Source organism: Podarcis vaucheri (assembly GCF_965113315.1).
Source record: "Podarcis vaucheri genome assembly, chromosome: 3".
Classification (NCBI taxonomy): domain Eukaryota; kingdom Metazoa; phylum Chordata; class Lepidosauria; order Squamata; family Lacertidae; genus Podarcis; species Podarcis vaucheri.
The window spans coordinates 111,659,781-111,687,637 of NC_138761.1; the positions used below are offsets into that span (position 1 = coordinate 111,659,781).

Here is a 27,857-nt window from a genome sequence, read left to right on the forward strand (position 1 = left end):
GCTCATCTCGCTTTACTGGCCGAGGGATCCGGTGTACAGCTTCCAGGTCATGTGGCCAGCATGACTAAGCTGCTTCTGGCAAACCGGAGCAGCGCATGGAAACGCCATTTACCTTCCCATTTTTTATCTACTTACACTTTGATGTGCTTTCGAACTGCTAGCTTGGCATGAGCAGGGACCGAGCAACGGGAGCTCACCCCGTCGCGGGGATTCGAACCGCCAACCTTCTGATTGGCAAGTCCTAGGCTCTGTGGTTTAACCCACAGTGCCGCCCGTGTCCCTTAAAGACTAACAAATTCATTGCGGCATCATCTTTTTTAAAAGCATCGATATAGTTGCTGATCATTAGATCAATTCATCACATGTGCAGATGGGAAAAACTGATGTACACACCCCTCTTCAAAGCTACATTAAGGCCATCTTAAATGGCTAGCACTTTTTTCCTGTTCATTTGTCCGAAACACAATAGCAGAAACAAACTGTTCCAGGTAAGGACAATTTGGGGGGTGGGGAAGGTTTCTACTCCATGGCTCCTTATCCTAAAAATGCACTGACTCAAGCTTGCAGCTGATCTGCTGTTCTGGGAAGTTGCTTTTATTGCTCATCTGGTAACTGTTTAGAGCTTTATGTGAAACAACCTGGTGGCCAGGCCCCTTTAGGGCAGCAATTCATGTCGGAACATTTGCTTTTGCAACCCGCCCCCCACCCCAATCTCCCGTTCGTTTCTCACAGAACCAAATCAGAGTCCAGCCTGATGCAGGTCCCTGGTTTTCGGCAGAAGCAAACAAAGCCACAAAGGACTAATGCACCTGAAGGTTTGACGGATTTCTCGGGAAACTTGTTTTCCCTGCTTTCACTGGAAGACAAAATATATTTTGTTATGCAACAGAATGCCCTGTATTATTATTATTATTATTATTATTATTATTATTATTATTCAATTTTATACATTTCACTAATTTTACAATCCTTTTAACATTTCAATACTTGAATTCCTTCCCTCTCTTTCTGCAGTTCCTTAAATTTATTTTTAATACCTTCTGCATATCCAAATCAACTTAATTTGCTCATTGATTCATCCACATTAAATATATACTCTTAGGAAACTGCAGGTTGTTACAAGAATTCTGCCAATGTTCTTATCTGATTACAATTTATCTGTAAATATTCAATAAACCATTTCCATTCTTCTATAAAAAGTTTGTGATATTGATTTCTTATTTTTCCGGTATGTTTTTCTATTTCTGCGTATCCATAAGTTTTTGTATCCATTCTTCTTTTGATGGGACTTCTTCTTTCCATTTTTGGGCAAGTAACATTCTTGCTGCTGTAGTCGCATACATGAACAAATTTCTATACAGTTTGGGTAGTTCTGTCCCTATAATTCCCAAATAATGCCCCTATAATGTCCTGTGTTATTATTCATCATTCACATTGTTATCAGCACCAGAATGAGATCATAATGGCCAATCTCTCTCCTTCAAGTGGACAAGTTTCTCTCCTTCAGTTGGCCACTATCAACATGAGGTCACAATAGCCAATCCCTCTCCTTCAGGTGGACAACATCAGCACGAGGACACAATGAGAAGTCTCTCTCCTTCATTGGCCACTATCAACATGAGGTCACAATGGCCAATCCCTCTCCTTCAGGTGGACAACATCAGCACGAGGACACAATGAGAAGTCTCTCTCCTTCGTTGGCCACTATCAACATGAGGTCACAATGGCCAGTCTCTCTCTCTCTCCTTCAGGGAGGCAGCATCCTCATGAGGTCTCAATGGCCAGGAGAGGGTAAGAAAAAAACAGATCACAGCAAGCTGTGTGTGCAGATGGTAGGTGCAAGTGTTGCCTGGCACCCCAAATTCAATGGTGAGCCTTCAAAGTGCAGTAACCATCCCAGGTTGAGGGCAGAGATGGACTAGGCAGCAACTGATGGGCAAAGCAGCAGTAGAACAGCCGAGAGGAAACTACGGAAGAAGAGAGGAAGGATAGGAGGAAGCACCCAGCTCTTGGAGAGGAAGAGAGAAGGTAATTAGAACAGAAGTAGCTATGCTCACCTGTACTTGTCCCTGTGACAGTCATCCAGAGTCATAAGGCAGCTCATGAACATCAACCCCAAGCAATGAAAATTAACTTTCTGGGACACCTGTAGCAACAAAAAAGGAAGGGGTCAGATGGCACTACAGTGGTACCTCAGGTTAAGTATTTAATTTGTTCTGGAGGTCTGTTCTTAACCTGAAACTGGTCTTAACCTGAAGCACCACTTTAGCTAATGGGGCCTCCTGCTGCTGCCGCACCGCCGGAGCACGATTTCTGTTCTCATCCTGAAGCAAAGTTCTTAACCTGAAGCACTATTTCTGGGTTAGCAGAGTCTGTAACCTGAAGCGTATGTAACCTGAGGTATCACTGTATTAACAAGATGTTTCAAGTCAAATCAGAGGCTCGCGAGTCATTCTGTGAATTGCTGGCTTCCAAGCCCCACTAGATTCAAAGGCAGAAATTAAACAGGTGCCAAACAGGTATATTATACCAATTTTCCTGGGAACAAGCCCCATGAATTTAATGAGACTTACTTTTGAGTAGGCATATATAGGATTGTAATATAACTCTCCCAGTGAAATCAATAGAACCTTAAAGTGCTTCAGTTTGGGTGGAGCACACCCAAACCTTCATTAAAGTTTTGTCTGCAGTATAAAGGTTTGCAGATTTGAAGAGAAATGACACCTGTAATTTCCAAGATTCTAATATATAGAGGGAGGCAGGTGACGCTGTGGGTTAAACCACAGAGCCTAGGTTGCCAATCAGAAGGTTGGCGGTTTGAATCCCCACGACGGGGTGAGCTCCCATTGTTCGGTCCCAGCTCCTGCCAACCTAGCAGTTCGAAAGCACATCAAAGTGCAAGTAAATAAATAGGTACCACTCCGGCGGGAAGGTGAATGGTGTTTCCGAGCACTGCTCTGGTTCGCCAGAAGCATCTTACTCATGCTGGCCACATGACCCGGAAGCTGTCTGTGGACACATGCTGGGTCCCTCGGCCAATAAAGCGAGACGAGCGCCACAACCTCGGAGTCCTCTGCAACTGGACCTAATGGTTAGGGGGTCCCTTTATCTTTACCTTTAAATGATAAATGGAGGCTGTGGGTCATCTCTTAAGGTGACCACATGAACCTATCGTTTGGGCATGGCAAGGAATGATGCTCCATGAGAAGCTTTGCAACAACTTTGTTTTAAAGTCATTGCTCCAGTAATTTGCTGTTGACCCACTTTTGCAAACTGCAATGTATCCCTGATACCCTCTAATCTGTTTTGACTGAACTGGGAATAGGTGAAGATTTTGGGCACAGTGGAGGGTGTCAAGGAACCCTGGTACAGACAGAATTCTCCATATAATTTGCCTTCTCCTACTTCCTCCCAGATCCAAAGCCATGACCCCTTTTTGCTGAAACCGTTTTAGGGTCAGACCAGAGACAAAAGGGCTGGTGTCATTGCTGCCAATTTCTGACTCAATGGGAGGCTATCTCAAAGTGTGGAGGGTTTTTCCCATGAACAGAGTGTACTTTACCCTATGAAACTCGAAGGCAGTATAATTAGCATTCTTACTGGGCAAAAGAACAGCTTTGATTGTGTCTGCATTCACTGGACATTTGTCCGCTATCCAAGCAAACACTGACTATCATTCTATGCACTTGTTCTACCCACCTGCTTGTTCTTAGAAAACCCAGTGCAACTCTTACTCATTCCAGTGTTATTGGAGCAACGTGGTCTCAAGTCAAACCATTTAGCGGCTTGTATTTCAGAAGAGTTCCTGTTTTGTGACTTCTTGTTTTCTCCAACTCTTAATTATTCAGTTCCGTTCTAAGCTTTCCTCATAACCATATGTAGATAGCATTCGATTAATCTAAACAAAGAAATCAAGGCTGCTTAGCTAAACATTCTAGATGTTCTCATGCAATTTGAAGAAAATAAGGCCAGTTCACACCGGTGTTATTCTCTGAGTACAGTGGTACCTTGGGTTAAGAACTTACGGTAATTTGTTCCAGAGGTCTGTTCTTAACCTGAAAATGTTCTTAACCTGAAGCACCACTTTAGCTAATGGGGCCTCCCACTGCTGCCGCGCCACCACTGCACAATTTCTGTTCTCATCCTGAAGCAAAGTTCTTAACCTGAGGTACTATTTCTGGGTTAGCGGAGTCTGTAACCTGAAGCATCTGTAACCCGAGGTACCACTGTATGTCAGGTGAATCAGGATTTGCCACACTTCATTTGCTCATAGTGGCATATCTTGCAGCTGCAGTAATAACAAGTATCACCTCTGATCAATGGTTTTTGCATCTTTGCCCCGATGCATAGTTGCCTCCATGTGTGTAGCCTAAACAAGGAGAGAAGCAAGAACTATTGAGCTTGTCTTCAACATCCTACACACAGCTGCCCAACCTCTGACATCCTGAATTCTGTGTGGTGGTTGTGGGCAGGGCCAGGATGCATCTACAGTTCTTTCTGAATATAGACAAACTGTTGGAGGTGACCATGTATATTCAGCCTGTGACACAAATAGATGAGAAACTGAGCGCATCATGAGACATGCACAGAAGCAATCTAGCTTGAATCTGATGAATTGCCAGCTACCCAGATCCAGTTTCGTGAGCATTTCCATTTTTTGAAAGATTGATAAATACGGATAGTTTGTTCATTTTTAAACTTTGAGGTAAAAAATATAGATTTCAACTATAACCTGGTTGCGAAGGTGGGGAGGAAGTGTCTAAAAACATTGGGGGTGGAGGTACTGAATTTTCTGGTGAGGGTGTACCTTTCAATTGAGGTAGCAATTGGTTTTCTCTCTCTTTTTTAAAATAAATAAACCCTTTGTCACTGTTGCAAGTCATGACGGCTCTTAATGTGGCATTGTTCCTCAGGCATTGAACTGTAGGCTGTCCCTTGAACAAAATTTGGATCATTCCCATGGTCTTCCGTTCGTCAATAAAGTCAGATGCTGCTGGGGTACCAAAAAACTCTACCATGGCTTAAAGCAGCAGTAAATATTACTTCTTGGTCTAAGCAACAGAAGAGAAATGTGCCCTTTGTGGCTCCTGAAAAATGCAGATAATTTATCCCCCAGAGTCTACTTTCATCCAACTCCCATAAAATCACTTGTGGGGGGGCGGGCCTGGCCCAATAACTTTCACTCAGGCTGACTTTCAACAGTGAATGAGAGAAAGCTTGCCACAACTGTCTCATCCCATTTTAAAACCATCACCAATGGTAGGCCTGTGTTCATGACTCCTATTTGCTCTCCTGTTTTGATAGTTCTGCATTCAAAGCACATTCCTTTGCAGAAATTAGAAAAGGAAGTTTCCTCGCTGAAGACTCCAGCAAGATCTTCGACCAAGCAGCAGTTGAAGGCTGTTTCACACAAACAAACTCGGGTTTGCAAACCCGGGTTTGGCTTCAGATGAACATTTGACAGGGAGCTGCAGTCAACCCTGACTCCCTACCATGTGTGATGGTATGTGTGGCATTCGTACGGAGCCCCCCAGTCGTCTCACGGACTATTGACCCATACACCACTAATCTGCTGCCACCAACCAGGTCCTCCCCAGTAAATCACTTAGTCTCAGCAGGTTCTCAAGTTAACAAAGAAGAGTGTAGTTTATTGCAGACACAAACAAACTTTAACTGCATTCCAAAATGTTGTTACTCTTTACCTTCTTAGTCTTATTTTATCCTGTCTCTATCTCTTCTACCTCCCCTCACATAAGAACCCACTGCACTAACTGTCTCTCTATTTCCAAATGCCTGCCAACTGCTTTTCCAACTGCCCTTCCCAACCAACCAACCCACTAAAACCAACCAACTACCCACACCCAAACCTTGGGTAAGCCCTTTTATAAACAGGTAAGCTCCGCCTCCGGTTTTCCTGTTGGTCTACATTTTAACCCTTTCTCTCTCCCCTGTACAGACATTTTCAAACGAACAGGCAAACGCCACAGTATGTTATAGGTATTTCTCAGCATGAGCTTGTCACCTCCATACAGTGCTTTTTCAGGGGGGCGGTAACGCAGGGGTACGTATACCCCTAAACATTTTGTGAATCTAATTGAGGGGCAGTGTTTCAATATGAGTTGGAAAATGAGAGTATCCCTAAACATATATTATTATTATTTAGAAAAAAAGCACTGGATCTATTATTAAACCTTTTCTACTGCATCTTTTTCAATAGTCCAGATTTTATATAAATCCATTATCTCCATAGTACTTGCCACATTCCAAGTGTTATTGCAATCCTGCTAATGTTTTCATCTGCTCATAATTCTCTCTCTAAGGTCACACCAACAGCATACATTTAAAGAATACTTATGTCACCCCCCAAAAAAAAGAATCCTGATAACTGTCATTGGTTAAGGGCAGTGGGGGTTTTTCTGGAGGGACGCAGGGGTACGCATACCCCAAAACATTTTATAAATCTAAGTTTGGCCTCACTGAGGGGCAGTCTTTCAATATGAGTAGGAAAATGAGAGTACCCCTAAACATTTTTTTTTGGGGGGGAGCACTGCCTCCATACATTACATTTCAGTCACATGCCTAAGGCATCCCAAGTGTACATTTTAAAATGCAATGCACTGGGAGATGCTGAATAATGGAAGACATGGCCCTCCGTACCCTGACACAACGTTAATCTTTTCCTGACAGTGCAGTAACTGACTGGTATTGGTGTTAGCTTCGGGGTGGGGTGGTTATCACTGATTTGAAAGCTAAGATCCCACAGAAAGTTTCCATTTAGAGACAACGCAAAACGGAGAAAGGAATCGAGGATCTCCCCACTTCAAAAACTATAACATTCCATGGAGTGGCTCAGACACTCATGAATGGGTGCAGCAGGATGGAGGCTGGCTGTTCTACTTATCCTAGACAAACTTTATTTGCTTGGCTCCCAGCCAGGAAAAATAACCTATTGCAGTCCAAACCCAGCTAAGTCAAACAGTCCATGCTTAATTAAGCTCACTGTAAGATTTCTCTGTCCCCACCAAACACCAGAAAGCTGATATTCTCAGCAGGTGAGATTGAAACTGTCCAGGTCTAGCTACCCAGTTTAAACTCCTGAAACAGGAGGGGAAAGCCTGAGCTGCAGTGTGCTGCAAATGGGTGTTAATTCTGAAAAGGAGACCAGGGGCTACTAAAGGTGTAAGCGTATACTATGCACAATTGTACCCCACACAGTCTATGATGGCTTGTTTTAGAAAATAGTGCCCACTCATTTTTCCTTTTGGAAGGAGAGCCCAAATGATACCCACTCCAGATCCAACTTTTGTTAGATCATTCATACCCAATTCCTAAATATTTCTTAATATTGCAGCATTCAAAATGATGAATTCCTTATGTTGCTCATCTCAGCAGCATGAAATCATAAAAACCCGTAGATTATACTGCTTCTTTAAATAAACGAAAAAAGGAGTACTATGATCTTTCAAACTTCTTCTTTTCCAATCTTCCTTCCCTTGATCCAACTATCTCCACTAGTTTAACTATTGCACAATATTTTAGCATCCATTCCATCACCAAGGGTATTTGAGGTGTTTCCTGGCCAGTTAGTGGCCAGGAAAACTCTTACAGCTCTCAACCAATTCCCTACTGTCATTATGTGTTCTGATTGAATATCCTTTTCTGTGTCTCCCAAAAGACTTAAAAGTGGATCAAAAGACACCACATATCCAACAATAGCTGCAAAGACCTTGCACAATCATCTCCCAAAATTTCTTAGGTGTGCATTGTTTTTGACATTTCCCTTCCATTGAAATGTATTGAAATTACTTATGTAGTTAATTGCATTCGTTTCGATCACAGCCAAGAGTGAGGCAGATAATGTAGGTTTTAGCAGAAGCTGAACTGTAGCAGAAAAGAAACAGGCTGATTGCAACACACTCAGGACAGGAAGGAAATCTCTGCCTGCCCTACTCAATACAGAATGTGCACAGTGGTGTCTGCTGTTTTCCTAATTTTCCTTCAAACCATTCCCCCGCTTCTCAAACACCTGCACTGCTCTCCAAGTTACACTGTGCGAAAAATAGCTCAGCCTCCATCTTCCAATGTCACGTTCCCTTCTAGACTCAGATTTCTCCAGACAAGTCTCCCCAAAGGCTACAACATTCGGATGGCTTGCTCATTCTTGCATTTTCTTATGGGGCTTAAAAATGGCACTGCCTTCTGGGTAACGTCGTCGCACCCACTATTATACTTGGCTCATGTTCAGTTTGTAATCTACTACCCTGTCCAGAGCCTTCAGAGCGGTGTTGCTGCCCAGCCGCTGATCCCCGCATTTTGTATATGTGTTTTATTTTGGTTTCCCTTCCCTGTGGGCATGTTAGAGGTCAGACACATTCGGCCAAAAGACAAGGCAGACAGGAAAACATCTGTAGCATGTGTACAGAAGTTTCTCAGGGCTGTCTGTCTGCACAGAGGGATCCAGGCAAATAAACAGTGAGACTCTTCAAAAGAGTTTCCCTTGTTTTCAGACACAGAGGTGTGCAGGCCAAGTCGTGGCTTGATACGGCATAGAGTGGCTCACCATGGGAGGATATTCTTGTCTTCTTCTTCTTTTTTAATTACTCAGAAGCTTTGGTTCCAACCCCTGTTTTCAAAGGAGTCTGAGAATGAAATATGATTCATGCTGTATCTGTTAAGAGGTTCTATGACTGAGGAGTAGCTGGTGGAATGCCCCAAACTGGGCCATGTCAGACAAACTAAGGAAACTGATTTCCTTTCCCCAGAATGGTTTATTGGCTTGGGCTACCGTAATTGCTACTACATTGCAACCACAGCTGTGAAAGACTGACAAAAATAGAAGAGAGTGGCAGTGCCAGCCTTGGTTAGACCCATGTCTTTTATTTTATTTTTTACATTCCTAGAAAATAAAATTCAAGTTAGGGTTTAGCTTTGGCTATTTATTTATTTTTAAGTCAAAAGATGTTTGCAAAGAACCCCTTTGGATTTTTGACAATAGAGATGCTGTGGATGATGTAATGGGACTCAAGAGCCCAAATCTCACCCTCACAAAAAATGTATCATTTAATGTGTTTCTGCCTATGTGTGCCGTAAATGAGCTGATGAACTGTTATGCATCATACTTGCCACATTAATCTGTGCTATCATAACAGTAGCCGATGGGAAAATGCCATGCGTTTTCTGAAACTCTCCCCCCTTTAACCTCTCTAAATGCCATCTGACATAGAGAGAAAGTATAATGAAAAGACCTTTATTAGATTGACCAACAGGGCATCCCATTCATAAAAAGGCAGGCAGGGGAAAGGAGGGGAGGATGCTGTAGTTGTGACATTCACAGTAGTCGAATAGGATGGGGGGAAATAGTGATTGACCAAAAGGGCTGGAAAATACTGTAACTTCTAATCCAGCCACATTTGAGAACAGCAAAATGCCTAATTCATTCTTACAGCCTTTCCAGCCAATCAGTCCAAGTGTTTAGCCTTTGTGAAGCAAAAGGCTAGCCTTTGGATAGCCTTTTGTGAAATTCTCCAAATCAAAGGTAACTTAACATGTAATTGATGAGGATATGTCAGTATCAAAGTAAACAAATGGGGGGGATGCTCTACTATATGTTTGCATGTGTCTATATAGAGTCTTCAAAAAACTAAAAAAATCAGGGTCAGCTTTTTAGGATGGCCCATGATCATTCTAAGTGAGAAATTGAGAGATACTGAAATGGGCAGTTCTGCCCACCCCTACTTGTGTAGAAAACTGGATTCTGTCCAGCCAACAAGCAATCACAGTCCACACACACACACACACACACACGAAATAGAGGAGGATATAAACATTCTTTATGTGTTTTCCTTACACAGAAGTTCCTTCTGTATAAGAAAACCATAACATCTGAAGACTTCATGATCGCCGAGAGCTATAATTTGTTCCCCTCCTGTGTGACAGGGCACACGTTGTCAAGTAAGTGATTCCAAGTCACTGACTAGTTACTTTCCCACCAAGGGGGGTCCCCGAGCCGTTGCAACAATCTGTGAGTCAGCGTGAAAAAAGAGCTTTGAGAAATTCCAAGATGGGAACCATATGCTGGCATCCTCCCTTCTGAAATTGTGTGTGTGTGTATGTGTGCAGACCACCAACCAACACACCAATAACTTGCTGGGTGTCTTTATGCTTTTTCGGTTCTTAGCAAGTGCCAGATTCCTCATCTTCTGAAGATTCCTCATCTTCTGAACAGGTTCTCATATTGCACATGTGTAGTGTGTGTGTGTGTGTGTGTGTGTGTGTGAGAGAGAGAGAGAGAGAGAGAGAGAGAGAGAGAGAGAGAGGTTCCCACACCACCACAGCAAATGTGTTGGAGGAGATGCTTGACAAGACCAAGTGGCTAGCCCCTCTGACACTCTCCCTAGGTTTATCACTTCTGATGATAAAGCAAAGATGCTGGCTGCTGCTGAGAATGGGTTGTGTTATTGGGCATGCTGCCTTGATTAAATCGTGGCCTATTTAAACAAAGAACAAACATTCAATGCGCACACACATGCATAAAGAGAAGCACACATGAAACCATTTCTGATCCTAGGCTGTGATACAGAAAAGACCCCCCGCCGCTTTGCAGAATGACGTTGGAATATGATCTGAGAATGATACCGTCTCTGTCAACCATAAACCCCTGCCATTGATCTTCTTTGCATATGGAACATAACGAGTGAAGCTCTTTTGCAGCTCCTCACTGCTATTTATGGCGCTGGAGAGTTTGAAGCGGCAGCACGCAGGTTAACCAGTTCAAATTCCTGTTCTGGATCCTATATTCCCAAAGATTCATAGGAAAACTCAGGTATCATCCAGGATGACTGGCCCTATCATTAGACAGAGGGGAGCAACAGCCGCAGGCAGAAAATGCTGTGGGGCAGCAACAGCAGTTTCCAGATGTTCCTCCTGAGCCTCCTATCATCCTACATGTTGCCACATGGCCCTCTCAGTCCCCTAAATTGTCATAAGGTAAAAAGGTAAACGCCCCCTGGATGGTTAAGTCCAGTCAAAGGCGACTATGGGGTTGCGGTGCTCATCGTGTATTCAGGCTGAGGGAGCATTTGTCCACAGGTAGCTTTCCAGGTCATGTGGCCAGCATGACTAAACCACTTCTGGCACAACGGAACACTGTGATGGAAACCAGAGCACACAGAAATGCCATTTACCTTCCCGCCACAGCGGTACCTATTTATCTACTTGCACTGGCATGCTTTCAAACTGCTAGGGGGGCAGGAACAGGGACAGAGCAATGGGACCTCACTCTGTTGCATGGATTTGAACCACCAACCCAAGAGGCTCAGTGGTTTAGACCACAGTGGCACCTACAATGTGCTTCATATGCAAGAGAGGGGTGCTATCTTGTCACCCGCGTTGAGGTAAGTAAGGTTCACATGCCAGTCCAGTAGGTTTTTACTTGTTGAAGGGATGCAATCTTCTTGACTGAGTGATCATTTATTGCAATTCTAAATTGTCACACTGTGTGACGGCACCTGATTGAGGTGTGCCAAAACCAGGTGAAGTCAAGATGCCCCCATACAGGAATGTTTATTGGACAAAACACGGTTTCTGCTAAGTGCCCCCAAAGACTACCACACTAAAATGCTAAGGCAACCAGTGAGGGGAGGGAGTAAGAGTGTTAAAGGTGAGGAAATTTGTCCTCATTCCCTCTGAACATAGCATAAAGGTAAATGTAAAGGGACCCCTGACCATTAGGTCCAGTCGTGACCGACTCTGGGGTTGCGACGCTCATCTCACTTTATTGGCCGAGGGAGCCGGTATACAGCTTCCGGGTCATGTGGCCAGCATGTCTAAGCCCCTTCTGGTGAACCAGAGCAGCGCAAGGAAACACTGTTTACCTTCCCGCCAGCGTGGTACCTATTTATCTACTTGCACTTTGACGTGCTTTCGAACTGCTAGGTTGGCAGGAGCAGGGACCGAGCAACAGGAGCTCACCCCGTTGCGGGGTTTCGAACCGCTGACCTTCTGATCGGCAAGTCCTAGGCTCTGTGGTTTAACCCACAGTGCCACCCGCGTCCCTTGAACATAGCATAGAGCACAGCTAAAGGTCTACACCTGCCTTTACTAGCCTGGTGCCCATCCAATGTTGCTAGACTACAGATCCCATCATCCTTTACCATCCTGGCTGTGGAGTCCACTATGGTAGAATTGGTGGTGAAGAAAAGATGATCTTCTGCTACCTTTCCACAGAGAAATGATATGCCCAGATTCCATGGTTATGATATATATTTTCCCTAATGCAACTAGCATGCAAGCCTTTGCGCAGTTGGTGTTGCTCATACCTGGTCCAAGTCACAGATAGCTTCCGTTTCAGTTTCTCATGGCTATTTGGATTGTTTTTGATGGCTGCTCCCAGAGAATGCACACATGAGGAGGGGTTTGGACTGTTATATAGGACCACAAACTTGAGTACTATCAGGCTGGGTCTTGTGAATAAGCTTTTGCTGGTGCTCCTGAAATAAGTGAAGCAACCCTTTCAGATAGATGACTTAAATAGTATCAGGTATCCCAAGATGAAAGGACACCATATTGATTCTTTATTTTTTACTAACCTTTTGTAGTCCCCCCCCCAAAGGACAGAGAATGTGCTATTTTTGAGCATCTCCCTCATTTTTCTTTTAACGGCGAAATGAAAATGAGCTCATTTTCAGCTCCACAAGAAGAGATTCCCTTCTTAATGTGTTGATTATATACTTGTAAGAAAATGTGAGCAATTATTGCTTGCAGTAAAACCAAATGTAATAGCTGTCGGGGTATTACGCAGAGTAATTGCTCTACAATTTGGAAGATTTTAAACAACCATGGAAAAGCTTCTATCCTAATTAAACCTATAGCAAGATGTAAAACTCATTATATAATAGCCACATTAATACATAGAGGATGTTGACCTTGGAGATGAAAGAAATGTTGATTGTTTCTCCTGGGTAGTTGGGTAGGTGGGGAGGAAACAAATTGTGGGCTTGAGTAAACTGAATGGACAAAATGACAATATATTCCTTTTCTTACCAATGATCAACTATGGCTGGAAACAGACAAAACATTCTAGGAAAGCCTGTGTATGACAGACATCTATACCAGTGAACTGAGTGCTGTTTTGGTCATCAGCTGTTCTCTCTCTCTCATGCTTCAGTCAGCCTGCTTGCCTATGGAAAATATATATATATATATATATTTGCTTTCGTAGATTTTCACGGGTACAGGAATGCAGGTTTTGGTGTCTTCGGGTGTCTTCCCGTGTAAGAGTCGGGGTGTCTGGGCGACGTTTCGACGAGGTCTCACTCGTCATCTTCAGGCTGGTGCTTTCGGCTTCTTGTTACTGGAACAGAGCAGAGTCTGGTATTTGAGTTCCTATAAATACTGTTGAGGGGTGTGGTGTATAGCCTCCAACGTTCTGGGCAGAGAGGAAGTTCCTAGATTAGTGTGCCTTTTCTTCTTTTGTTCCTTAATTACTTGAGGGATATCTTGGGTGATTTCATGAGTGATATTCTGAATATCACTGGGTGGGTCATTAAGTGTAGATTAGTTGCTAAAGCTTTCGTGTCTTGACCTCTTGAGCTTGTGAAGAGTTTTTCTGAGAAGATGGCTGTGCTGCATTTAGTTGTGCTCTGGCTTGGCTTCGTGTATAGGGGCGAGCTATGGTTTTGTGTCTTGTGCCAGCCAGATCTGTGTAGGGATTGCAGGGGGGTGCAGCATCCGGAGGTGCCACTATAGTTTGGCTACTGGATGGAGTCTGTAATATGTCTGTGGAGAGGGTCTGGGTTTGGGTCTGGTGTGGTTGATTGGTGACGGCGTTCTGTGTGCCTCTGGTTCTGGTGTCGGTTTTTGTGGGGAGGGCTAATTTCCAGATGTCTGGCAGGCGGGACGTGTCGTCACGCTTGTTCATGTTGTGAGGGTGTTTCTCTATCTCGATGGCTTCCATGATTATTCTCTTGTGGTGATGTTCCATGTTAAAGAGCAATTTGGAATCTGCAAAATTAATTTCATGTCCTGTTTCTTTCATGTGTTGGAAAAGAGAGGAAGTTTTTTCTTCTTTCTTCTTTTCTTCCTTTCTTCTTTTCTTTTCTTCTTTTCTTCTTTTCTTCTTTCTTCTTTCTTCTTTTCTTCCACAGACATATTACAGACTCCATCCAGTAGCCAAACTATAGTGGCACCTCCGGATGCTGCACCCCCCTGCAATCCCTACACAGATCTGGCTGGCACAAGACACAAAACCATAGCTCGCCCCTATACACGAAGCCAAGCCAGAGCACAACTAAATGCAGCACAGCCATCTTCTCAGAAAAACTCTTCACAAGCTCAAGAGGTCAAGACACGAAAGCTTTAGCAACTAATCTACACTTAATGACCCACCCAGTGATATTCAGAATATCACTCATGAAATCACCCAAGATATCCCTCAAGTAATTAAGGAACAAAAGAAGAAAAGGCACACTAATCTAGGAACTTCCTCTCTGCCCAGAACGTTGGAGGCTATACACCACACCCCTCAACAGTATTTATAGGAACTCAAATACCAGACTCTGCTCTGTTCCAGTAACAAGAAGCCGAAAGCACCAGCCTGAAGATGACGAGTGAGACCTCGTCGAAACGTCGCCCAGACACCCCGACTCTTACACGGGAAGACACCCGAAGACACCAAAACCTGCATATATATATATATATATATATATATATATATATATATATATATATATATATATATATAACTATGTATCCATCCTTCCCATAAAGAAAGGAAAGAAACATTTTCCAAAAAAATGGTAAAACCACTCCAGGAATTTAGGGTGGTGTCATTGTGACGTCACTGATGCTAGCCAGTCGGCACCTTCTGGTAGCTGGTCTTTGCAGTAGAATTGCTTAGTTGTTTTATGGAGTTCAGCCCTAGAAAGCATGCATCCTAGCCTCTTCCAAACCAGCTCTGTTGCTTCACAGACAGCTCTTCACCCCATGGAATATTCTTAAGTGTGACATTTTTGCCTGGCAGAAACACGTCACTGAACTCTTCTTGCTTGCCTTGAGGAAGGATAGAGATGGCAGGGAATGGGGAGTGTAAGTAGAAACTAACCTACTGACCTTTGGAAAGTTGCCATGAAGTTTCTCCCATACAAAAGGTGTATATTTTCAGGAGCCACTTTATTTTTGTGATCGTAAGTTGTTTTTAACTTTCCTGAATATTGTGTTTTAATGTTGTAACCCGCCTTGGAACCTTAGGGTGAGAGGAGAAGGAGAAGAGTTTGGATTTGATATCCCGCCTTTCACTCCCCTTCAGGAGTCTCAAAGCGGCTAACATTCTCCTTTCCCTTCCTCCCCCACAACAAACACTGGCAGGTGATAGATAGATAGATAGATAGATAGATAGATAGATAGATAGATAGATAATCTCCTGGCCTCCTGTTGATGGGTATTAAGAAATTAAGAAGTGTTGACGGTCTCACATGGGAGACTGCTGAGAAACATTTTCACATGGCCATGTTCCACGTATGAGCTGGAACATTTGTAGACTCCTTAGCACTGGTGTGAAGGACTCCCTAGTCCTGAATGGGATAACGGTGCCCTGAAGGACCAGGTGTGCAGCCTGGGAGTCATTTTGGACTCACAGCTGTCCATGGAGACACAGGTCAATTCTGTGTCCAGGGCAGCTGTCTACTTCAGTCCTGTATACCTAAAGGAGCATCTCCACCCCCACCATTCAGTGCCGAGGTCCAGTGCCAAGGGCCTTCTGGCAGATCCCTCACTGCGAGAAGTGAGGTTACAGGGAACCTAAGATCAGTGGTTCTCAAACTTACTTCTCTGGGCTACACTTTCAGAATACAAATTTGCTCGCACCACACTTAATTTTCTTTATTGATAAGGAATACACTGGAGGAAAACAACAACAACTAGAAAAGAGCTCTCATTTTGAAAAGATATCTGCCCATATCCTGCAGATATAAACAATAATTTTAATACTATACTATAGGGATTTGTTTAAATGTTCCTTTGGTTGTCCTTGAATCTTCCCAACACACTTGCTGTCCTCTCCTGCCAAGCCAGTATGGTGTGCCACACCCTTTGAGAATCATGCCCTAGAGGGATCTCTTATTTATAGTCATATTATTATTATTATTCTCCAGTGCTCAAACTCTCTATTAGGCTAGTTTATCCCTCCCAAAAGCCAGCTGTCTGGGTGACTGATTTGCTCATGGACCAGTTCTAAATATGGCACCGTAAGTCAGTCTCCAACCAGACCGTCTGCAAAATGGCAGATGATTAGAGTTCAGGCTTAGAACCACAACAATGCCTACTTCTTACATAACCTCAAACTTTGGGAAGGGGCATAATGTGGCGGTGGTCCCTCTGAAGAAATCTCTCTGCTGTCATTAGATCTCCCACGGCTTTCAATGAGATAAATGGCCTTTGCTCGTGAATTTAGGTTGTCTCCGTTCAGGGTGTTGAGTTTTCTATTTCCTTTGCAGATATAATCACAAACATTTGGCTGGGTGAGGAAGGGGGAAGCCACAACCTGAATCCAGGTGGCACACTATATTGTTGTTTTGATCTTTATCACTTTTATTCTGTGTGGTTATTTTATTGTTAGTACCCTCTTTGAGAACCGAAAAGGAACAGGCTATAAATTCTTCAAACAAACAGCTGGACTGGGGATATAGAAATTGTGCTGTTGCTAAACCCTAGACAGATAGAAGAAGGGGAGAAGAAGCAAAAATGAAATACACTGTATATGCAGCCTCTGTTGCAGTTGCTGAGGTATTTAGATATCTTGCATCCTCTTACTACCTTTTCCAGTTGATTATATAATCCAATTTATAATTTTTAAAATGCCTACAGTGTATTATTTAGAGTAGTCCTACGCTCATATATATTTATCAAGGCCGGTCCTGTCATTAGGCAGTGGGAAGAAGCCATCTCAGGCAGCAGGTGCTGAGGGCCAGGGAGCAAATAGAATATATCACACAGACTATTCTGTAGCCCCCAGACCAGCATGCTGCCCTTAGCTGCAATGGAGGAGGCTCTCCCATTACCAGTGTTGAAGTAGCATTCAACTGCTAGGCTTACAAACCCTCCAAGTGTCCCTATTTTCCAGGGACAGCCCCATATTTACAGAAGCCATCCTGGTTTCTGATTTGATCTCGCAATGTCCTGCGTTTCCTTAGGATGTCTTTATTTCCATCGGAGAAACGTTGTAGGGTGTGGAGTTATTCGACCCACCAAACCAAGGAGATAAGTAACTATACAACCTTTAAAAGACATCTGAAGGTAGCCCTGTCTACAGAAGGTTTTAAAGATTTAATTTTTAAAATGTTTTTATACATGTTGGAAGCTGCCCAGAATGGCTGGGTCAACCCAGTCAGATTATTATTATTATTATTATTATTATTATTATTATTATTATTTATAGCCCACCCATCTAGCTGAGTTTTCCCAGCCACTCTGGGCGGCTCTCAATCAAGTGTTAAAAACAATACAGCACTAAATATTAAAAACTTCCCTGAACAGGGCTATCTTCAGATGTCTTTTAAAAATAGGATAGCTGCTTATTTCCTTGACATCTGATGGGAGGGCATTCCACAGGGTGGGCACCACTACCGAGGAGGCCCTCTGTCTGGTTCCCTGTAACCTCACTTCTTGCAGTGAGGGAACCACCAGAAGGCCCTCAGCACTGGATCTCAGTGTCCGGGCAGAATGATGGGGGTGGAGATTCTCCTTCAGGTATAAGGACCAAGGCCATTTAGTAGTACAGTATTATTAGTAGTACAGTGCTACCTCAGAAGTCGAACGGAATCCGTTCCGGAAGTCCGTTTGACTTCCAAAATGTTCAGAAACCAAGGTGTAGCTTCCGATTGGCTGCAGGAAGCTCCTGCAGCCAATCAGAAGCCATAGAAGCCGTGTTGGACATTCGGGTTCCAAAGAATGTTCGCAAACTGGAACACTCACTTCTGGGTTTGCAGCGTACAGGAGCCAATACGTTTGAGTCGCAAGGCGTTCATCAACCAAGGTATGACTGTAGTAGTATTATTGACAAAGACATCCCTATTTTCACTGGAGAAATATTGGAGGGTATGGGCTTACCGTCTTTTGTACATCGCTGATTTGAGGAAGTGGAGGTGACGCCATCTTACCTTTTTCCTCAGGTAGCAAAATAAATGTTTTGGGCAGCCTTGTCACATTATGTAGGGTATATAGGCCAGCTACTGGACATTTTAATATTGTGATCATAACTAGCAATTTTACGGCACTGTACTTTTCCGCAGCGGTTTGTAGCTTGTCAGGCTTAGAACATCTCAGCGCTGAAGTCTCCAATGAAGCAAATAGACATAGGAAGGATGGGCCAAAAGAAAGGCATTTCGTATGTCAAGGAAACACTTCAGATACTCCGACTTGATCTCAGCCTTCCTCCCTCCCTCTCTCTTAAAAAAAAAATGAAAATGAAAATCCCTGAGAAGAAGTTTGCCTGCCAGCCCTCATGTTATCAGAACGATTTAACATTGACTTACGCTCACAGAGCCTATAAATCTTGACTAACAGCTTAACATGTGAGGCATTTGATGTGTCTGGGAACCTGCCGTATGAAAGAAATTAGCTGTAAAAAAGGAGCAAAATGCCTATTCCCATGGGAATACTCTGTTCGGCTTCTAATAGATCATTTGTTCATTTGGAAGATGACTTGTTCGTCAAAGTAAAATAGCAGCTTGCTTTTCAAAAAAAGGAGGGGGGAAGAAAAAGGGGGAAGCTTTCTACCACTTTCACAGGAAATGCGGTGCTAAGGGCCAATAGACAGAGCAAATCATCATATTAATTACACGGTCAGTAAACATTTGCTCTCCCATGTTTCTTAAAGACTTAGATGTTTCCTGAACGGAGACCAGCAGTGGAACCGGCTCCGGTTAGTTGTAACCAATCTGGAAGATGAATGGTGACAGAGCAGCTCCTCAACAGAAGCACAGTCTATTTTAGCAAGAGGGGGTTTAGACTGCTTAGGCCAGCATTGTCCAAATGCTAAAAGACAAAGGTGCGGGGCTGTCCAGTGCTTTTTCCCTAAAAAAAATGTTTGCATGTTGAGGTTCCCAACAGTGGCGTAGCGTGGGTTGTCAGCACCCGGGGCAAGGCAAGTAATTTGCGCCCCCTAACCCCTAACCTGCCGCCGCTGCCAGCTTCTTCTTGCTGCTGCCTGGGCTGGTCTGGTGTGGTTCTCTCCTGCGCTCAGCGCTGCGCTGGGCGGCCGCTGCACTGTCCCTCCCCCAGATAGTCCCTCGCTCTCTCTCCGCATCGCACGCCTGACACCCACCCCCTCCACAGTGGGTGGCAACCCAGCGGCTCGGATCGGATTCGCACAGCCAGCACTGCAGTGAGAGAGAGTGAGTGAGCCAGGTAGGGGCAGAGAGCTGTGAGTGCGAGCGCCCCCCCCCAGATGTTGCGCCCGGTGCGGCCGGCCCCCCCTGCACCCCCCACGCTACGCCACTGGTTCCCAAGCCACCCCAATAACTCACACATCACACATAATTTTTGTTTAAGGTTTTTGGCATAATTTAAATACATTTATTTAAATACATAACTGTGAGTGGTTGGTTATGACTATCTGTCCCCCCACCCAGTGACAGAACTGACTTCCAGATTCCAGCAGAAGCCAGTCAGGGAAAACAATATCAGGGAGAAATGAAGCTGGGCACCAGACCCTCACCTCTGCCCGCATGCTCCCAGAGGCCAAGCCCGATGCCAGGGACTTGGACGAAAGCATGGCAAGCCCCCAGATTCCTTTAATGGAATTCCCTTGCAGCACCAGCCTTGGAGGGGTAGGCACTTACCCCTCCACCAACCAATTTTTAAGCCAATGCCTAACTGCAAACCTTACAAGTTATGACGATTGGCTACGCAGTAGGCAAAAACCAAATGGCTCCAGCCAATCAGCCAAATGGACAAAATTCCTACCAGGCCCCTACCCCAAAGCAGGCGACTCCATGACAGGCATAGCAAGGTCAAGCACAAAATCCCCATTTCAGGGAGGGTGGGCGGGTGATCCAATGCATGCAGCAAAAGAGGATGCTCAAAGCTGTGTGCCCAGTATTTAAAACCTTTGAGCCCAACCCACAAATTGGCAACATCAAAATCTCCCCAGAAACACCAGTACCCAATCACAGCCTGTGGCCATCCAAACAGATCAGCCCAGCGACAGTGGGGTGGCCTGCTAGACCCAACCGCAACACGTGCTCTCTATTAGTGAGAACACGCTTTAGGGGTACTCTCATTTTCCTACTCATATTGAGATACTGCTCCTCAATGAGGCCAAACAGATTGACGAAATTTGAGGGGGTATGCGTCCCCCAGCGTCCCCCCAGGAAAAAATCTGGGGCTATCCAAATAAAATTATTTTGGGGCACAACCTGAGCACACATGCTCCCACCTGCATATTATAAATGCAAGTGGAAAGAGTGGTAAATGGATGGTAAGACTTCTTCTTTTTAAAAAAATAATTTTATTTGATTTTACAAATATAAAATTATAACAATACAATCACACATCTCAACAGTTAAGAGATTCCCTCGAATCTCTGGACTTCCCACCTTCTCCTCCATGGGTCCTTTTGTTAAACATTTTCTACTGTATCTTTTCCAATAATCTATATTTTATATAACTCCATTGTCTCCGTAGCACAAGTGTTATTGCAATCCTGCTGGTGTTTTCATTTGCTTACAGTGGCCTCCAAGATAAATCACAATTTTCCCCATTCTTTGTTAATGTTTTGGTCTTGGTTCCTGAGCTTTCCGGTCAGTTTTGCCATTTTGGCATAGTCCAACAGTTTAATTTTCAATTCTTCTCTGTTAGGGACTTTATCTTCTTTCCTAATAGCATCCATGCAGCTGTCATTGCATACATAAAAAGTCTTTTCTGCTCCCTTGGAATATCTACACCTACAATTCCTAATAGAAAAGCCTCTGTTGTTGTTGTTGTTGTTTTGTTGTTTGGCTTTTTAATAAAAGTTAATTTAAACTTTTTTAAAATTCATTATATATCATTTCCCAGGATGCTTTTATTACCATGCACTTCCACCACATATGATAAAAGGTGCCTTGATGGTAAGGCTTCAGTCCCAGCCTCACTTACTTAGGAGTAAGCCCAATTGACTTCAGTAGGACTTACTTATGAGCAGACACAATTTGGGTTGTGCTTTTGGACACCAGTGGGTTTGCTTCCTTCACCCACACAAGGGAGAGCTCTCCCGGAAGCTACTGTTACGTAAAGAAAGAGTGGCTCATTTATGGCTGGAGGTGGGTGAATCAGTCAATGCTCAGTTTCTCATTCCCCCCCCAAAAAAAAATCTTACGTTCAGTTCTCCAAATTTCCATGTCATTAAAAAAAAAAGGTCCTCATGAAAATTCTTCAGCATTTTAGTGTGGATTTCTCTCAATATACACGTTTCTGGACAGCGATTTCCCCACTATGATGCCTTTTTTTGTATACCGTATGTGTTTTCATACACATTACCTGGATGACGAGTTGCAAGGCAAAAACTGGAGAAGTGCAGTTTCTGAAGGGTGGCTGGGTTTGGGGTTGACTAAGTGTGAATTAGATAAGTTATCTCATGAAGCAGTGGCAAGGGCTGAGCAAAACATGACTGACTGATGGTAGTTCTGCAGGTAGTTCTGAAGCACATTTGTTCCTCAAGTTTCTATAACCCTAATGGCTTATCATCTTCAGTCTGATATGGGACTACGAATCTATTTACAATCATACCTTGGATCCCACTAACCGCAAACCCAGAAGTGATTGGTCCAGTTTGTGAATGTTCTTTTGGAACCCGAGCTTCCTGCAGCTAGTCAGAAGCCGTGATTTAGTTTTTGAATGTTTTGGAAGTCAAACGGACTTCAAGAATGGATTCCTTTCAACTTCCAAGGTACGACTGTATTACTGTTACTCTGATTATTGCTCTGATTATCATCTATTATATGCTGATTATTTATTTCTATTATGGTGGTGGTGATTAATGTGGCAATCAAAGTGGCTTCTGAGCGATTTACAAATATGGAACCAAATACAAAAACATCAGCACACATAATTAAAAAATGCACAGTCAAACCAAAATAAACACCCACAGTGGAAATTTCTGTGATAACCATGTGTTAGTTGATCACACACACACAAAAAAAAAAGTTCTCCTTTTGTGTACATTATGGACTGAGTATCATATGACATTTCTTTAGCCCTTTCAAGAGTTCAGAGTATTTTAGCTTCAGGTTACAGACTCCGCTAACCCAGAAATAGTATCTCGGGTTAAGACCTTTGCTCCAGGATAAGAACAGAAATTGCGTGGTGGTGGCAGCGTAAGGCCCCATTAGCTAAAGTGGTGCTTCAGGTTAAGAACAGTTTCAGGTTAAGAACGGACCTTCAGAACGAATTAAGTTCTTAACCCGAGGTACCACTGAACTAGTGAAAGAATGTGTACCTTCCTAAACGCGCGCGCGCACACACACACACAGAGAGAGAGAGAGAGAGAGGAAATAATGATGGCAGAATTTTCTATTGGCCTTTCACCAACTATATTTAATCACTTTATTTTCACCTCTGTTGATGCTTTAACTGCTTCTATGAGGTATTATGGACAATCTGCCATTTCTCCACCAAAATTTGAAGAACAGCACACAAATGGCAGCAGATTTATAAACACAGCGAAAGCACCAGAGCTTCCTCCATTACTCTGTCATCAAAGATATCAGCCCTAGGTTGCGCTCTGAGCATTAGCCCATGTAGCCTGATATGAGTTCATGAGCCAGGAATTCAAAACACTAACCAGCTGTGGGAACCCGGGAAGGAGCCTGTCACACTAAATGGTATCCAGATTAGAGCTGTGAGAATTTGGGAAAGCCCATCTCACAAACAAGACTGCTCACTTAGCCCGAGAGGTGAAAGGGAGGGGGGTTGACAGGAGGGAACTGTGGGAGAGAGAAGAAAATAGTTCTTCAGTCCTTATGGTCTTCCACTCTTAAAAGTGACAAGTTCTACATTCGCTCTGTAACCGACTTATTGTTTACCAGTACAGTGGTACCTCAGTTGCTGAACTGTTCTGGAGGACCATTTGACTTCCAAAACGTTTGACAACTGAGGCGCAAAGGGCATTCTGCAAAGTCAATGGAGAAAATTGGAAAAAAACACAGCGGAAACCATTTGACTTCTGAGGCGTGTTTGAAAATGGAAGCATTTACTTCTGGGTTTTCGGCGTCCGAAAACCGAAACACTGAACATCTGAGACGCTCGAAAACTGACGTACCACTGTATTTGTTTTACTACACAATATCATCCCCGCCCCCAACACACACTCTCCTCTGGAGAGCTGCTTTGAACAGCATTTTAGCTTCAAAAAACAACCTCGGGAACAACATCTCGGGATCCAATAAGAAGCCAGGGGGGCTCTGTAATTCCAGGACATCCTGCTAAAAGTGGGAGAGTTGATGAGTATGAGAATCCATACTTCTCAGAGCCCATTTTGGCAACCAACAGATCCCGTACATTGTGTATCAGCCAGAGAAAGGATATTTTGAGTAGAGATGAGGAGGAAATTTGATTGAGGTGGCTGTTTAATACAAACCTACTTACTCTGCATTTCCTGGACTGATGCATGAACCAAAAAAATAATCACCACAGAATCATGCAGCCCTCCTTCCAAATTTTCACTTTTCTGAATTCAGCCATGTTCCAGCTCAAAAATACATGCCGTCGACTCACAACTTGTGCACATTTAACTTGCACGATCACAGATTTCTGCGCTTGGTGGACAGCCAGCTGCAATCTTGCAAATGAAAGGCAGGGCCAGTTAAGATCTTCCAGGAGCCTCGTAGAGTCCAGTAAGCAAGACGAGCTTTAAACTTGGAACTGGGGAAGCTACCATGTTTGTCCTCCTTGAGAAATATGAACGGCAACAGCTCATCTCTCTCATTCATTTTTGCTTTCCATTTTTGCTTTCCACATGGGCAACCCAGTTGCGCTTTAGTCTCTTTTGGCAGAATTCTGTCTGAAGGGAGGGTTGTCTCATCTTCTGGAAGTCAGATCTGCTGAGGTTCTGTACATATTGAGCCAGCCATGATGTCTGGCATGCAGGTGCTTGAGTTACAGCTAGCTAGCTACAGAGACAGCCAGATTTCAGGCAGGGAGGCTGAGTGAGGAGAGAGACCACCCATGGTGTTATTATACATAAGAGAAGGAGATGGAAGGAGAGACAGACTGGTGCGACACACCCACCCAACAATGAACTCCAGGCTTGAGGCAAAGCTATCAAGCTCTCTTTCAATCTGAGTTACTATAATATTTTCTATCCTTCTCCACAACAGAAGGCTGCCCCTTCCACAACTGAAAGCTATTCTCCCCCACACAGATATGGGATCAAATCCCTAAACAGCCTTGGCCCTGTATACCTGAAGGAGCATCTCTATCCCCATCGTTCAGCCCAGACACCAGGGTCCAGCTCCAAGGACTTTCTGACAGTTCACTCACTGAGAGAAGTGAAGTTGCAAGGAACAAGGCTGGGGCCTTGTCGGCAGTGGCACGCACCTTGTGGAACACCCTCCCGGTAGATGTCAAGGAGATAAAAAACTATATGGCTTTTAGAAGGCATCTGAAGGCAGCTCTGTATGGGGAAGTTTTCAATGGTTGGTGTTTTGTTGTGTTTTTAATACAGTGGTACCTCGGTTTTCGAACGTAATCTGTTCCGGAAGATCATTTGAGTGCCAAAACATTCAAAAACCGAAAACTCAGTACAGAAGCCTCAATACAGAAAACTCAATATAGAAGCCCCGTGGCACATTTGACTTCCAAGGTGAGATTGAAAACCGAAGCATTTACTTCTGCGTTTACAGCGTTCAAAAGCCAAAATGTTCGAAAACAGAGATGTTAGAAAACCAAGGTACCACTGTATTTGTCACAGCTAATGTCGGAGCTGTGCGTGACATACAGGCTCTTCACGGCTGTCATCGTGAGGCTGTCATCATTAACATGAAAGCGGATGTTCAAAGGCAGGAGATGTTTCCAGAAGTGGCCTTTTTCCTGGACACTTGGCTATTGACCCTGAACAGAGAAGCCAGAGAAGGACAGAGAGAATGCCAGAAAAACTTCAGAGGTTCTGCGGCCAGGGTTGTGCACTCTGACTGATGTTACACCTGTTCAGACCTGTGGGAGCGGAGGGCGGCATGCGTCTAATGAAACCCTCATTTGTGACTTCCCCTCTTGTTATAGCTGAGTCTCTTTAGCCTCTAAACTTTGCTCTAGACTTGGGCGGCTGCGGGGGGAGAGGGGGAGCGATGACAAACTGCTTTCTTCTGTCAACATTCTAATTGGCCTGATAATGAAACAAAATAAATACCCAAGTTAGAGGGATTTGAAATCCAATTTATTTTTGCTTTACTCCCCCAAAAGTGTCTGCTGCAGGGGGGTTTTCTGTGAAAATTTGATAAAAGCAAAGCCATGAAAATAAATACCCATGGTCCAGGAAAACACACACACACAACCCACCAACATTTCTCCAATGAAAATAGGGACATCAATAATAATAATAACAATAACAGTAATAATACCCTGCACATCTGACTGGGTTGCCCCAGCCACACTGGGCAACTTCCATCATATATAAAAACATAATAAAACATTAAACAAATAGATAACTTCCCTATATAGGCTGCCTTCAGGTGTCTTCTAAAGGTTGTATAGTTACTTATCTCCTTAGCTCTGGGGTCACATAACTCCATAGCCTCCAACATCTCTCCGATGAAAATAGGGACGTCCTAAGGAAAAGGGACGCAGGTGGCGCTGTGGGTTAAACCACAGAGCTTAGGGCTTGCCGATCAGAAGGTCAGCGGTTCGAATCCCTGCAACGGGGTGAGTTCCTGTGGCTCGGTCCCTGCTCCTGCCAACCTAGCAGTTCGAAAGCACACCAGTGCAAGTAGATAAATAGGTACTGCTGCAGCGGGAAGGTAAACGGCGTTTCTGTGCACTCTGCTTTCCGTCACGGTGTTCCATTACACCAGAAGCGGTTTAGTCATGCTGGCCACATGACCTGGAAAGCTGTCTGCAGACAACACCAGCTCCCTCAGCCTGAAAGCGAGATGAGCGCCGCAACCCCATAGTCACCATAGTCACCCCAGGAAAAAAAAAGCACTGGTTAAAACCATGCTCAAGGCAGGGCACGACATGAAAAAAATCACATAATTACAAACATAATAAAAGTATAAATGAGACATCAAAAAGTACACAACCAAATCAGACCATTTCTAAATAAATCCTACTAAGGTCTAGAATAAAGATACAAAATAATAATGTCAAAAATAGCAACAACCTCCAACAAAAACACCTAAACAATAGAGAGGGGTGAGGCAGTGGTGAGTTCTGCATGGTGCAAACATGCCAGCTCTGCCCCATTGCCCTTCTCCAACCCAGTATGCAGTAGCAATTCTACCAGAGTGAGGTCGGGTAAATGGCACAGCCGTACCGCACCATTTGTTGCTGTATGTTCTCTTTACACCAATGCATTACTTCCTACTCCTACAGAAAAAATTGAGCCACCTGCGGCCTTTAGTGTGGCAGTCCCTGCCCTGCGGAACTCCTTGCCACTAGGGGTTTGGCTGGAAAGCTCCCTGCTTTCTTTAGGACTTCTTTTCCAAACTGCACTGTTCAGGCAGGCCTTTGAGATGCGAACATTTTCTCTTTCTTTCTTTTTTTACCGACTAGGTTGTGGGGGTTTTTTTATGTTTTTGCTGTTCATGTGTTTTTATGTTGAACATCACCTTATTTTATTTTTATTTTAGGAAAGTGTGGTTGCTAAATATTTACACAAAGCAAAAAAACAAAGAAATTTAGCAGCCCTCATCCTGGTTTCATGTGGGTGCGGGAAGCCTGGAGGGAGAGAAGAATGGTGGTTTGGAGGGAAATGGAGTTTAAAACAAGACAAAACTGCAATGGAGAGGAGAGTTGTGGAAAGGTAATCTTCTTTGAGCAATCAGTTCAGACCTCTGGAAACAATAACCAGTCTCTCTACCAGCCGACTGCTAGTTAGGTAAGTAGGAAAGCAGAAAGGGTCTCACAGAGAGATGTGGAAGTCATAGCTCACATCCATAACCACACATTTAAAGTACCTTTGTAGCATTTTAACAGTTCTGGTCCCCCCCCCCAAAGAATCCTGGGAACTGATGGAAATGTAAAGAGAAAGAAGGTTCTTTTTATCATATGTGGTGGTCTTGTAAAAAGGGAACCCTGACCACTCTGTCACTCTGCGTAAGGTTGCCAGGTCTCTCAAGGCTCTGGGTGACATTCAAGGGGTGGACTCTGGGAGATCTTGAGTAGCACTTGGTAGTTCCCCAACAGAGTGCAGCATGTTCAGTTTATATTAAGATTGAGGTCTGGTGGGGAGAAAGGATCATTCCTGGGTGGTCAAACAAAGTGCCAGGTTGTTCCCAGTGGGCCCTGGTGGACATCAGGAAATGGAGCAAAAAGCAAATGTGCTTAAACCAAGACACACCCTCCATGGACTTATCTACTCACCCTTCAAACCCGCTAAATTGCCATATCTTGTGGCAGAGAGTTCCATAAGCTAATTATTTGTTTTCTTTCTTTTGCCGTAGCTCTACAGTGCATTCCGTGAACCTAAGAAGCTGAGAGGAAGATTACTTATTTGCTTTGTGCATTCCATGTTTCTCATTAGGAAAAAAAAACATCCGCTCAGCTTTCAGATATTTGCAACAATTCATGCTGCACAGGATCTTTCATCCTTGCCAATATACGTTGAAATATGGGCCTGGAAAAAAATAATCCCACAGCAGATCAATGAAATAATATTTACATACTTCAAA

At 43.8% G+C, this 27,857-nt stretch overlaps 2 long non-coding RNA genes across 7 annotated transcripts; one reads left to right on the forward strand and one right to left on the reverse strand.

The window, feature by feature from the left end:
- Positions 1–287: 287 nt before the first annotated feature.
- On the reverse strand, positions 288–5,789 carry LOC309528302. The gene is made up of 4 exons (XR_014217633.1): positions 5,703–5,789; positions 3,700–3,898; positions 2,058–2,146; positions 288–856 (listed from the first exon to the last, which is right to left on the reverse strand). It is a non-coding gene; the product is annotated as an uncharacterized lncRNA (long non-coding RNA).
- LOC309528288 lies at positions 995–27,857 on the forward strand. Of its 6 annotated transcripts, none has more exons than XR_014217602.1 (7): positions 4,376–5,503; positions 7,676–7,756; positions 9,852–9,951; positions 14,915–15,084; positions 16,491–16,547; positions 26,817–27,064; positions 27,630–27,857. It is a non-coding gene; the product is annotated as an uncharacterized lncRNA (long non-coding RNA). The 6 variants fall into 6 exon arrangements; XR_014217605.1 differs by lacking the exon at positions 4,376–5,503 and adding an exon at positions 5,801–5,892; XR_014217601.1 differs by lacking the exons at positions 4,376–5,503; positions 7,676–7,756 and adding an exon at positions 995–2,028.